A 12,689-nucleotide genomic window follows, 5' to 3' on the forward strand; every position below is an offset into this window, starting at 1 on the left:
GCATACATCGGTAAAGCTTATAAAGTTATGAAACTTCCCCTCAGCCAAAACGATTGCCCAGGGAAAAAATTATAGATTTACGAGACCAAAAATCGCCCATTAGATATACACAAGATAAATTATATCTCATGTTTAACCACTACAGAGACGCCAGAGTCCGCGGCATTGGCGGCAAACTTTAGAAGGTCTAGCCGAGGAAAGACTGCTTCAGACGGTGTACATGAACGCCGAGCACCCGGTCATCGCTGGATCAACTGGATAAAATTTTCATAAATCTTTAAATAAACCACAGATTTGAGCTCTAAACAACTACATTCTCGCCTGGAAACCTCTTAAAACTACAATTCATGATACAGAAACAGTAGTATTATATGTCAACTGTATTAAAAAAATGGCACTTCTTGTTGTCATTCTCCGTGGCGCTGCCTTGTCAGCTGTCAATCAAGCTGTCACTCAAAGTTAACCACACCCTTATTGTCATATATTTTATATCTAAATACGATCTAAACTAACGAGTTAGAAACAAATTCACCCCCCTCACAGTTGTCAGGCACTCGGAAGCTATCGAAAAATACAATAAAAGTCCATGGGACCAACTTGTAAAAACATGAATTTATGCTGTGAAAACGGACATTTTAACATGGGGGCTATGGACATTTGCTCCCTTTTGGGACCTTGCCCTGGCGGATTTTCGATGTATTGCAGTTTTTCGCACTTCCGGGTAGGCTTCATTTTTCAGATCAGAATGTTGCCGCTTGTTGTTCTACGAATCGTCGATTCAGCTTAGTGTCGGGTGGCAAGAATGCGAAAGTGTCACCACAAGGTGGCAGCAGTGCACGAGAGACGGTTCGTGACCTGCATGAGCAGAAGAACTCGACTGTAAGTTAGAAAGCAAGTTATCCGTGAGCTTTTAGAACTCCTTGGTGTGCATATTCATAAATTTCACTTAGCTCGGCTGATGCAGCACCCTAGTTTACTTTATTTGGAAATCTGTAGTTTATTATTATTATTAATGGGCGACATCCAACGGGAGCAGCTGAAAGAGTGGATGTAAAAATAATAAAATAAATACATTAGTATTATTACTAATGAAGTAAACTAATTCCACTTGAATTCCATTATTTATATGCTATATTTTTGTTAAATCGGTCTTAAAACCTCTTTTAGGAGCACTATTTTGGTTAAAAGTGGTCAAAAATAAGCTGACACATTTTTAGTTGTAGTTACACGAGTAAGCCCCAAACGTTGGCCACACAGTTTTTTCATATTGTTCTCACTAGTTCTCATTTAGGAAATATGCAATCATATAATGAGACAAGTTAGAGCATCTGCTTTTTAAGCATATGTGTTACTTAAAATCTGTGTTACTATGAAAAGTAATTACTGTTTTCCATTACTGTGATGTTCAATAGCAACATTTTATCTGCTTTAAATTAACAACAGTCATAAGGTTAATTTTGTGAAAACACTCTAATTTGCACCTATTATGGGCACTAGACATTTCTAATGGCAGGAAAAGCACATATTTGCTGCCAAGACACAAGCCTTTACCTTGTTAAAATTCCTTGCTTTAGTACTTAATGGAAATCCAATTTTCATAAGGGCCATTTTAAGATGTATTAATTCACTCTACACTGCTTTAGTCTGGTTGAAGTTTACTAAAATTAAATTTTCCTTGCCTATATTCTTCTCTCCGAGGGGTTCGGATTTTGAAGTACTCTTGGAGAATGTTCTTTCTTCACAATGAAAGTCCAGGGGCGCAACTATCCAGTGTAATATATATATTTATATATATTAATTTATATATTATTACTATTATTATTATTGGGGTGGCACAGTTCAAATTTTCACAGTTCGATTTGTTACACGGTTCAAGAGTCACATTTCAGTACAGTTCGGTATGTGCTGTTTATGGAGAAACTATAATTAAAAAAAAAATCTAACTACGAGTAACAGCAAAAATAAATACAATAGAGTAAAGAGGTCTAGTATTAGTTTTTAGGTACAGAAATTGAATAAAGTAATCAAATGTAAAACAACATTGCATATTTGACTATAAATTAAAGATTGTTCTTTATTAAAGTTACAAAAGCTTTTTTTATTTTATTATTATTATTTTTATATATATTATTTTTATTAAACATTTTAATTATTACAAACAAAAACATATTAAAACAAAAACACAGCACAGGAAATAATTAACATATTCATGAACGTGGACAATTTACATACAGCATTTCATCATATGATTGTACCTAAATTTTATCCAGTTTTTGTTTATGACCGTTTAATCTCTAGACACTTAAAAATATTCTCCCATTTTTTAAACAGGTGCGATTTACCATTGCGACAATACCTCAATCTTTCAACTTCAGTTACAACTTCAGATATCATAGATTTCCACATCTGAGTAGAGGGGGCATCACTACCAACCCATTTGACCATTATAGCCTTTCGAGCCAACATTAGGAGAAACTGAACAATCTGTTACAAAAGCTTTTTAATAAAGAGCAGTGAGTGATTTCTTTGTTGTTGCTGTTCGATTAATATAAAGACCATTGACATGCCATGTCTGCTATAGGATACTTACCAAGATGGGCATTTTGACATAATTTTTTTGTGAGTTTGGCCATTTATGTAAAATACTTCAGAGCAGGAGCGCCGCCAGGAATTTTGGGCCCCATGACAAAAAAATCTAATTGGGCCCCCTCTGCGCTGCTGTTGTCACCACATCTCTAGGACCTAACTGTCCCATCAAAAGCTTTACATAACTCTAATCTCAAAGGCTTGCAACTGTCTTGCTTCTTGTATTTCAATACTAGTACTAGCACAATATTTACTGCTGGTGATTTGTAAATGCAAGTCTGCAGTTCACTATTTGATGCATGATTAAAAGCCACAATAAACATGTCCTTAAAGCAACGCTATGTAAAGTTTTTTACCTTAAAATAATGTTTCCAAAATCATTTCAGTGGTTCATCAAGTCTGCCTTGTTGTACAATAAGTAGTCTGGGAATGGTTTTCCCTCAGAATCCTGTGGCAGTAGGACATCATCATCATCTCTGGTAGACAGTGCCCTCACAAGAGCCTCCCTGTCCCTGTTAGTCAAATCTGCTGGCCACAAACCTGGGTCAACATCATGCCTATGACTTCTGCCTTCTTCCACCCTGCATCTCTCATTCTCATCATCACTGTAACTTTCTTTTCCTTCTACCTTTCCTTCCACACTTCTTCCCTATTTCATTTTCTTTTCTGTTATGGTAAAAAAAAAAAAAGCAAGAGAGACAGAGAACCCCACACAACTCCCTGGAATGATGCTAAGTCATTAACACATTGCTGCTTGCTCACCTTCTTCACTGGGACAGGGAGGGGTGCAGTTATGGGGAGACTGGGGTGCTGCTGACTCATCTGTTGTTAAGTCTGCTAAAAGGGGCATGGGCAATGATTTAATAGGAATATCTTGCTAAACGTTACCCTGCACTGATTAAATGTTGATGAAATGTAGGCTAACACTAGCCTGCAGCTAGCTAGCTTATCTCACTATGGACTCACTATGGTTAATACCACTCAAAGACTAAAGGCTAACGTTACCCACCTTTCTTGGTGAAAAACTGGGATATAGAACTTTCTTTTGTCTTTCCTCTCTTTCCTTTTCTGAAAACCAGATTTTATTTTACTACTCAACACTATGGTCTCTGTATTTCTAGCGCGCCGTGCATTGATTAACTGCAATTAACTAAACACTGATGAGTGGGCTAAGACAGGACCAAACCATTTCATGCAGATACAGGGGGGTGGTCGGTCAATATGGATGTTTTATGTTTTGGTCAGTGGTGATATTTAACTTTTATTGCCAAAATAAGTAAAATCAAAGACATCATTCATTTTATTATTATTTGAAATATATTCAATGATGATGGTTTATAGTGTATAATATAATAAACATTTTTAAATTAGTTTTTACCTATTTGTTGGGGCCCCTGGAATTGTCCTAACTTTTCCCCCCTATACGGCGCCCATCAGTGTTGCCAGACGTACGATAATTATCGTATTTGTACGATAATTTTTTACCTCTGTACGATCAATAATGAAAAAAATCCCGTAATGTACGATAATCTAAGAATTTTATGAAAATTTAAATGATGGTAGTTGCAGTCATAGGACTTATTTTCTCATACACGAAATCGGCTCATTACAGACACTCTAAATGCATTCGTGTGCACCTGAGGGTGTGTTAAGAATGCAGGAGCGTGCCCTTCTTTAAAGCCAACGAGCACTGTTGCGGTCCAAGACAGCAAGAACCCCTTCAACATTTGGCAACACGCAGGATTCCAATGACAGCGGCTCAGATGTGGAGTTAACTGCACCACGCCGCAACAGCTAAATTCCTTCTTCACTGGACACGACAAAGCAAGTGTTAAAAATCATTTTAATATGTTTTAATATGCGCCGCGTCACAGACAGTTACTGAAAATAAAGGGATAGTATTTTGTCTCACTGCTTACGTCCAACAATAAGCCTTGTTATCTATTATGGTAATTTGTAGGTCGTGTCAAAATGTTGTTGGTTTAGAATAGATAAATAACTCTTTTGACTCATGTACGATAATTTTCTTCCAAATACGATAATTTTGAACTTCTGGTACGATCCTTGAACATTTCCAATCTGGCAACACTGGCGCCCATGCTTCAGAGAGAGCTTATATTTGCGCGCGTTCTGAGCATAGACTGTTCTGAGGCGCGGGTTTGCGAGCTTCGGATGAGCGCATGCATAAATCTTCTCACTGCGCGCGCGAGCTTGCGTCCTCTGCCTCTTAAATGTTTAAACTGACAAAGCTTAAATTAGTTTAGTTTAAACACAGATATCAACGTGTGCTGTTTAGGTCTCATCTGTGCGCGCGCGCCATCAGCATCCGGGTGATGACGGAATAAATGACAGCTCATATTCCAATTTTACATATTCTCCGAGCATAGACGTCACATTTTAAATCCTACCTGTTGCCTTTCACCATTCACTTATTTAGCTGCTGTCGCATCCCTTGACATGCCATCTCCTTTTCCCTCTTTCATTTTCTATTTTTAGCCCCCGAGAGCTTTTTTTTTTTTTTTTTCATCTTTTTCGAGTTTCAACAACAACGCTCTAACGTTACTGCTGCTTACTCAGCGCTCACGGCGCCCCACCCACTCGCGAGGTTCTAGGTCTAAATTCTATGATGGAATATTATGAGGGCACAGGCGCCTGTTAGTCCTCTAATATTTATATATATATATTTTTATATATATAACTTTAAATATATTAATATATATATATATATATATATATATATATGTATATATATATATGTATATATATATATATATATATATATATATATATATATATATATATGTATATATATATATATATATATATATATATATATATATATATAAATAACCATTGCTTTGGCGCCCCCCATGGAGCGGCGCCCCTATGCGCCGCATATGGCGCATACCCACTTTTTGCGCCACTGTGAAAGTCCATTCTCTGGGACTGTTTCTAACTGGCCTTGCTTTGTAAATGGTCATTTATGAGCTAATTGGAAAAGTCTAGCATTATGCTTGGCACTCTAAATGGCATACCCAGGTCTCAGGTCCCAGGTCTTTGTCTTTAATCATCACAGCACACACCTTCATCTGAGCAAGATAAATGCAGAATGTGGCTGTGATTTCCCTTACTGCAGCATCCTCCGCTAATGGATTCTCTGTTGTGGATTCATACTGTTGACTTTCAAAATGATTTGCCACAGATTTCTCATATCGATTTAAAAGAGAGTAAAGAAAGTGTTTCTTTTAAGACACGTGCAGATGATTAAGAGTGCACCAATTGATGCTTAAAGGAATGTCCATTGGTTCAAAAGAAGTTAAATAGCATCGACAGCATTTTTAGCATAATATAATTTACTACAGAATATTTTTTCAAGCCTTGTGTCATGAACACAACATAATGGACTTTTGGGTGTATTCAGCATGGATGCATTGATTTTGTTTAAAAATGACAGAAAATACATTTTTAACAAAAAAAAATTTTTTTTAGGAATGTAACTATTTTACAGTGTTACTGTTTTTGCTGTATTTGATTTCAATAATTATTTGAATAATTGCATTAGAATAATTAAAATACTATTTAGAATTAAAATATGAATGAATGTTATGAGACATGAACCCAAAGCATTATTTTAAGAATCCATTTCCTGCTAATTTCTTTCTGAGAAATATTTTATAGTTCTTATTTGAGTAAACCCTCTGATGTCTCTCTTTATGATTAAAAAACCTTTGGAAAATGGTAACTTGAACCACATGTAGAGAATGCTGAAAGAGAGAAGTTCCTCTCAGTTTATTCTTGGTTTTCCATTGCCCTTCTTTTAAAGAAGTGCAAACGCTTGCTTTCATGCACAGCACTGACTGTTTTTTGCTGTGAGATGTGCATATACTGTATGCACACATGCCTGCACTGACAGTAACAAACACTATTGTGTACATGTGTCAATACTGGAGACCTGCAGTCAGGGAAGAGGATCGGTGGTGTCATGGGGGTGTGGTAAACACGTTAAATCTCATCCTCCTGTCAGACGGAGTGGCTGCAAATTGGGTGACAGTGTTTAGATTGGTGGGGGTTGGAGTGATAGTGGTGGGGTGGAGGGGGCTGTTCTCTATGCAGATGTCCATTGAATGCAACTCCAAGACCAAAGGAAATAGCAAATTCAAAGGAATGATAGTGAGGGAAGGACGGGAGGTTGGAACGGTGCAGTGGCCTGTAGATGAACCCAAAAGGGACTTCGCTCAGCAGGGTCATCTCAAGTTCAGGTCTTTCCCTGGCTAATGGGAGGAACGACGCATGGCAGAAGAGGCTGCTTGTGAAGGCCTTGAGACCTAGAAAGTGAGACCCCCAGGGCCCTGTAAAAATCTAATGGTAGAACTTCTGGATAGAGAATGCTGGGAAAGCTACTTAAGAAGCTTTTTAGGCTACGTTTGCATGACAACAATGTAGTCAAAAATGCAAAAGTTTTTCTCTTGTGTTTTTAAAATTTTTTACGTATACACGACAACGTTTTCAAAATGAGTTGCGTTTATACATATCTGTGAAAATGGCCAAAAACGCTGAATTACGTATGCCAGGCCAGTAGTTGGCGCTGTCACCTTGTTAGTTCAATTCAATTCAATTCAATTCAATTCAAGTTTATTTGTATAGCGCTTTTTATGATAAAAATCATTAAAAAGCAACTTTACAGAAAGTTACGTTTCTACAATATTTAGTAGTAGCTTATAAGTGACTGTCAGTTTGTGTGCATATGACAGGATTTTTCAGAAAAATTTATGCAAGACGTAGTCAGCCAGACGATGAAAATTATTAACAGCAATTATTATATGATACAATCACACTGTTACAAACACGCCAGGTTCCACCTCCACACAATCACAATGCACACCCTCACCGGAGTTCTAAATCACATCCACCTGATCTTTATCACCAGCCTATCACCGCAGCACCATAAAAGCCACACACACGCACTCAAACATTGTCCGGTCACGTTCGCGACAAGATCATTCCTGTATGCTTACTATAAGGACTAACTCCTCTTCTACTCTCTCCAGCGATTCTCTCTGAAGACCCAGTTCCCCAAGTGTGCGTGTGTGTGGCTCACCGTCCCTCCAAGAAGTCTTCACCCTACCTTCATGGATCCATCCTCATTGTCACTCATCACTACCTGCTCCTCTGCTTGTGTCTGTGTACAATAAACATCTTCATTGTGTTACTCCTCAGCTTCCCGAGTGATCCGTAACACACACTTGCAGCAATATTTGTTAGTTCTGTTTGTTGATTCAGGGTTAGCATCATCTGGGGTCCTCTGAGGGGTTGGCATCATCTCTTCTCAGGTGTTCTGGATCCAGACTGGAGCTTGTGTATATCCTAGTTATGGATGTAAATCCCGTGGCAAAACAGAGAAACAAATAGACTTCATTAGCATAACTGCTGTTCCAACAAAGTAAAATTAATTAGTTTAACTCAAGATAAAGAATAAGAATGCGCATTTGATCAGATGCAACTGCAGTCACAATTTAAGAGATGCATTATTTGAATGCTTGGCGAAAGAGATGTGTTTTTAATCTAGATTTAAACAGAGAGAGTGTGTCTGAACCCCAAACATTATCAGGAAGGCTATTCCAGAGTTTGGGAGCCAAATGTGTTTTGAGACCTTAGGGAACGTGATGGATTGTAACGTGGTAGAAGACTAGTTAGGTATGCAGGAGCTAAACCATTAAGGGCCTTATAGGTGAGTAATGATAATTTGTAACTGATACGGAACTTAATAGGTAGCGAGTGCAGAGACTGTAAAATTGGGGTAATATGATCATATTCTCTTGACCTGGAAAGGACTCTAGCTGCTGCATTTTGGACTACCTGTAGCTTGTACCTGTAGCTACCTGCAGCACTAAGATCAAGTAAAACTAGCAGTGAGATGCAGCATTGATCTGACACAAGAAGCAAGTCATTTGTAATTTTAGTAAACAGTACCTTTATAAAGTGATGATAATATGTTGTATATGAAGTGTCTCTGTTGTTGATTGTAATATTGGTGAAGTAAATCCACACTTTGCTGAAGAAAGTGTTAGCAAACTTTTGAGCAGCAGCAACACCATGTACTCCGCCACTGTTTTGTGTACGTTTGTTCACGCTTGCCTTTAAAATCGTCACATACTGCGCATGTCTACATACCTAGCATGTACTATGCATGCACATGACTTCACCGGTTTCAAAGATTCCCATTTTGGGTATTTACACGGAAAGGATAATGGTGGCATTTTCAAAAGCTTGCACTTTAAAACCCGTTTTCAGTGCCCAAAACACAGGCAAAACACAAAGTTTCCCATTTTTGGCTGAAAACGTTGTTGTGTAAACAGCCCCTTAGGCTGATATTATTTTGTTTGAATTTGTTGGTTATTTTAATTGCGCATTTTAATTTCTCCCTTTTGTGCATGATTATATTATGCATCATTACATGTTCAAAAAAGTTAATCACCAAGAACCCAAATGACTTAATAACAATGAGAAATTTTATATTTAGCAAATCTTTTTATTATTATTATTATATATATTTTTTTACATCATATTGTGATGTTTGAAATGAATTCATTAGTGCCATTTTAAACTGATTGGGCTTAATCACTTTGTTTTCACAATGAACAGATAACAAACAATTTTAATAAATGCATTTTGAAAATATGATTATGTAAATTAAAATTAATAGATGCAAATAATTTATAATAATCTATTCCATGATTTGTATTAATGCATTTTAGGAATGCATGAATAAATTTCATTTATGACAGACAAATATGCATTACATAAAGTTTAATAGTTTGTTTGTTGACACTGCGTAATTTACAAAAAATAATAAATATATTTAATAAATATATAAACTTTGATTTAGGCCTAAATGTTATCTTTAATTTATTTCGATGAAATTGCATAGAATTATTTATTTATCAGTAATGTTAAATTAATTTTAATATTAGTGAATCCCTAGATAGATGAATGACCAACCGTCTCACCTCAAAAGAGAACAAATGAACCGAGCAGCTTCTTATGGCACATCATTAAAGCACCGTCTGTGACATGATATTAAAAGGTTGTTGATTCCAGGTCAGAGTCTGTTTGACCATATGGTGATGGAGACACACGAGACACACAGTCACTGGATGCTTCAGGAGTCAGGGGTGGCCTTACTTCACTGGCACTTTGTACAGACAGCCCCAACAGGAGTCTTTTGATTGAATAAGTAGACCATACCATTATGTCATGCCCAGAACAGTAATGGAGGGTGTTGGCTGGGAGATAATGAGATGAGGAGTTGGCTTACACAGAGAAGTGAGTTAATGTAGTGACACTGCGAATGAAACTCATGTTTCTGATGTGAGCAGGGGTTAGTTGACAAAGACTGAACCCCAGGGCTTAGGACTGGATGTCTGCGATTAAAGAGAGTGTAAAAGACATTTTATGAGGTGTGGGGGACTTTTCAGACCTGGTTTTCTCGGCACCACCCTAAAGTAGAAGTTGCCATTGTCTTTTTTAACATATATTTTGAAAAAAAGAAAAACAAGTTTTCAGATGAACAGTGAAATTTGATTACAGTATCTGTTATCTTGAGCTCTTCAGTTAGATTAAGACATTTTTTATAGGATTATAATATAATTTGTGATGGAATTTTCATATAATTTTTGTTAATTTAATTTTAGTATTTTTTTTTATTCATTTTTATTTATTAATTAATTCATTCATTAATTTGTGGTTTAAGTTAAGTGTTTGTGGAAGACAGATTGTACTGATGTTATAAAGTGTAAACTCACAAGACATCAATAAAGATGTGGGTGGTTAGGTTTAGCTTTCTTGCTGTTTTATTTGCCATTAGTGTTGTAGAAGCCAGATGTGCAGTGGCATTGTAGTCGATTTATGTGTTACATGGAGTTCTATCTTCACCGGTTGAGCTGAAAGGGGTCTCACTTCATCTAGATTTTCATTTATGCATATAGGACAGTGAGTTTGTCTTAATTTCTAAAATTTTCTATTGCCAGCATTGTAATCCCATTCAATACTTTAACCTTTGCAGATTTAAAGCAAGATTTGACCTGAGTGACGTAATACGCACATAAAACTGAAAGCTAACTTTAAAAGATTTAAACTGTGGTGCCTCTCTTAATCACAGATGCTGTAATGCCTCTCTTAATTTACTGTTGTACTAAAAGTTCAGCTTCTTTTTTTGGTGACCCATATTCATATTCCAGCATTCTTTTTGCTGTCCATTCAAAGCAAGACAAGCCTTTGAAATCTGTTGACAGTATTGTACAATTACATCCTGGGCTAAAAGTGTAATGTGTATGCAAATGTTGCACTTCAACTGACATCTAAACTTTTGTTGAACTCAGTTTTTCCCAGCAAGTTTGTGTTACCAGCATTTCTGGTATGCAAAACAAATTGTTTTACATGTGTGTCCATATTTAAAAGACTCAACAAAGACAGATTTCCATCTCCTTGACTGTGGGGAACAGAAGGGGGAGACGTGGAACTGAAGAGCAGGGCAGAGGGTAGAGTAAGGTATAATGAAGGGGTAGTGCTGGGGGTTGAACGGACTGGTGTGCATGAACAGGGGACCTCTTGGTGAACTGCATAGTCGCGAGCCGGGTCATTGGGGTGAGGCTGTCAGAGCGTGCCTGAAACCGTAACCCAGGAGTTCATCTAGAGTTCACACACAAAATGTGTAGGATCCATGTCCTTTGCTGGCTGCACCAGCACATTCTGTCATTCAAATACCTACAGCCATGTCATCAAACCATTTATAAAACAAAGTTTCTTATTTATTTATTTTTTACTGTCAACCTGTATTACTATATGTAAGAACTGTCAAACTCTTCACTTTTTTCCTGAAAAAAGTTGTCTGATTAAAAATACAGTAAAACATTAATATTGTGAAATAGTACTACAATTTAAAATAACCATTTTCTTTGTTACTACTGCTAATTTGGTGCTCAATAAACAATTTTTGGTAACACTTTAGAATAGGGAATTATTATAATTATATAATTATTATTATATATAATAATATATATATATATTATATAACATTATTCACTATTAATTATTTTTCCCCCTCTATAAACTCTTAATTTGCTGCTTATTAATAGAAAGGCAGTTAAGTTTAGGTATGGGGTGGATTAAGGGATCTAAAGTATGGTCATGCAGAATAAGGCATTAATATGTGCTTTATAATATGCATGCTAATAAACAGCTAGTTGTTAGTGAGAGTCTGACTTTAAAATAAAGTGTTACCCAATTTTTACATGTATTTATTATTATATATAATGTTGATTTAGAAAAAAAAATATATCAGTGTTAAAATCAGTTGTGCTGCTTAACATTTTTGTGGAAACAGTGATAAAAAAAATGTCAGGATTCTTTGATGAATAGAAAGTTCTTTTGTAACAGTGTAAATATGTTTGCTACCACTTTTGATAAATGTTTGATAAATTTTATGCACCTTTATTGAATAAAAGTGTTAATATATATATATATATATATATATATATATATATATATATATATATTAAATGCTGTTAAGAAAGAGCACAGCCGAGTGGAGCCTGCAAAGGTCTACAGACAGAAGGAATGCTGAGATCTGCATTGGTATGAGAAGCTGAAACAGGAAAGGCCACTAAGCTAGGTGCCCCCCGAGAGTGTGTGAGGACCCTATGGGAAAACTTCCTGTTAACCTCCGATTCAAGACTGGCTGGCCCATTGTCAAGCTAAGAGCTTGACCTGGAGTTGAACCCAATTGTCAGCCCTGCAATGCACTGTAGAAAAACAGGAGGATGGGACTGAAAGGTTGAATGTACCAGACCAATGGTACTTGGTCTAACCCCTCACAACAGTTGCTCTCCATGAAATCTGTTAAATTATTGAAACATCACAACCATCATAAATCAAAGTGGGGTGGATGTCCAGAAAACAACTTGATGTTACTGTCTTTTTTGACAGTAACTGCTGGAAGGGTCTATAGGAGCTTGGTGTCCCCATTGAGTGGGTTGTGCTCATCTCTTCCCTGTCTCCAGTCCTTGTGGAACTGAGGCTACGTCTGCAAAAAGCAGCCCCAGCTG

The sequence above is a fragment of the Carassius carassius genome, chromosome 38 (genome assembly GCF_963082965.1).
Source record: "Carassius carassius chromosome 38, fCarCar2.1, whole genome shotgun sequence".
Classification (NCBI taxonomy): domain Eukaryota; kingdom Metazoa; phylum Chordata; class Actinopteri; order Cypriniformes; family Cyprinidae; genus Carassius; species Carassius carassius.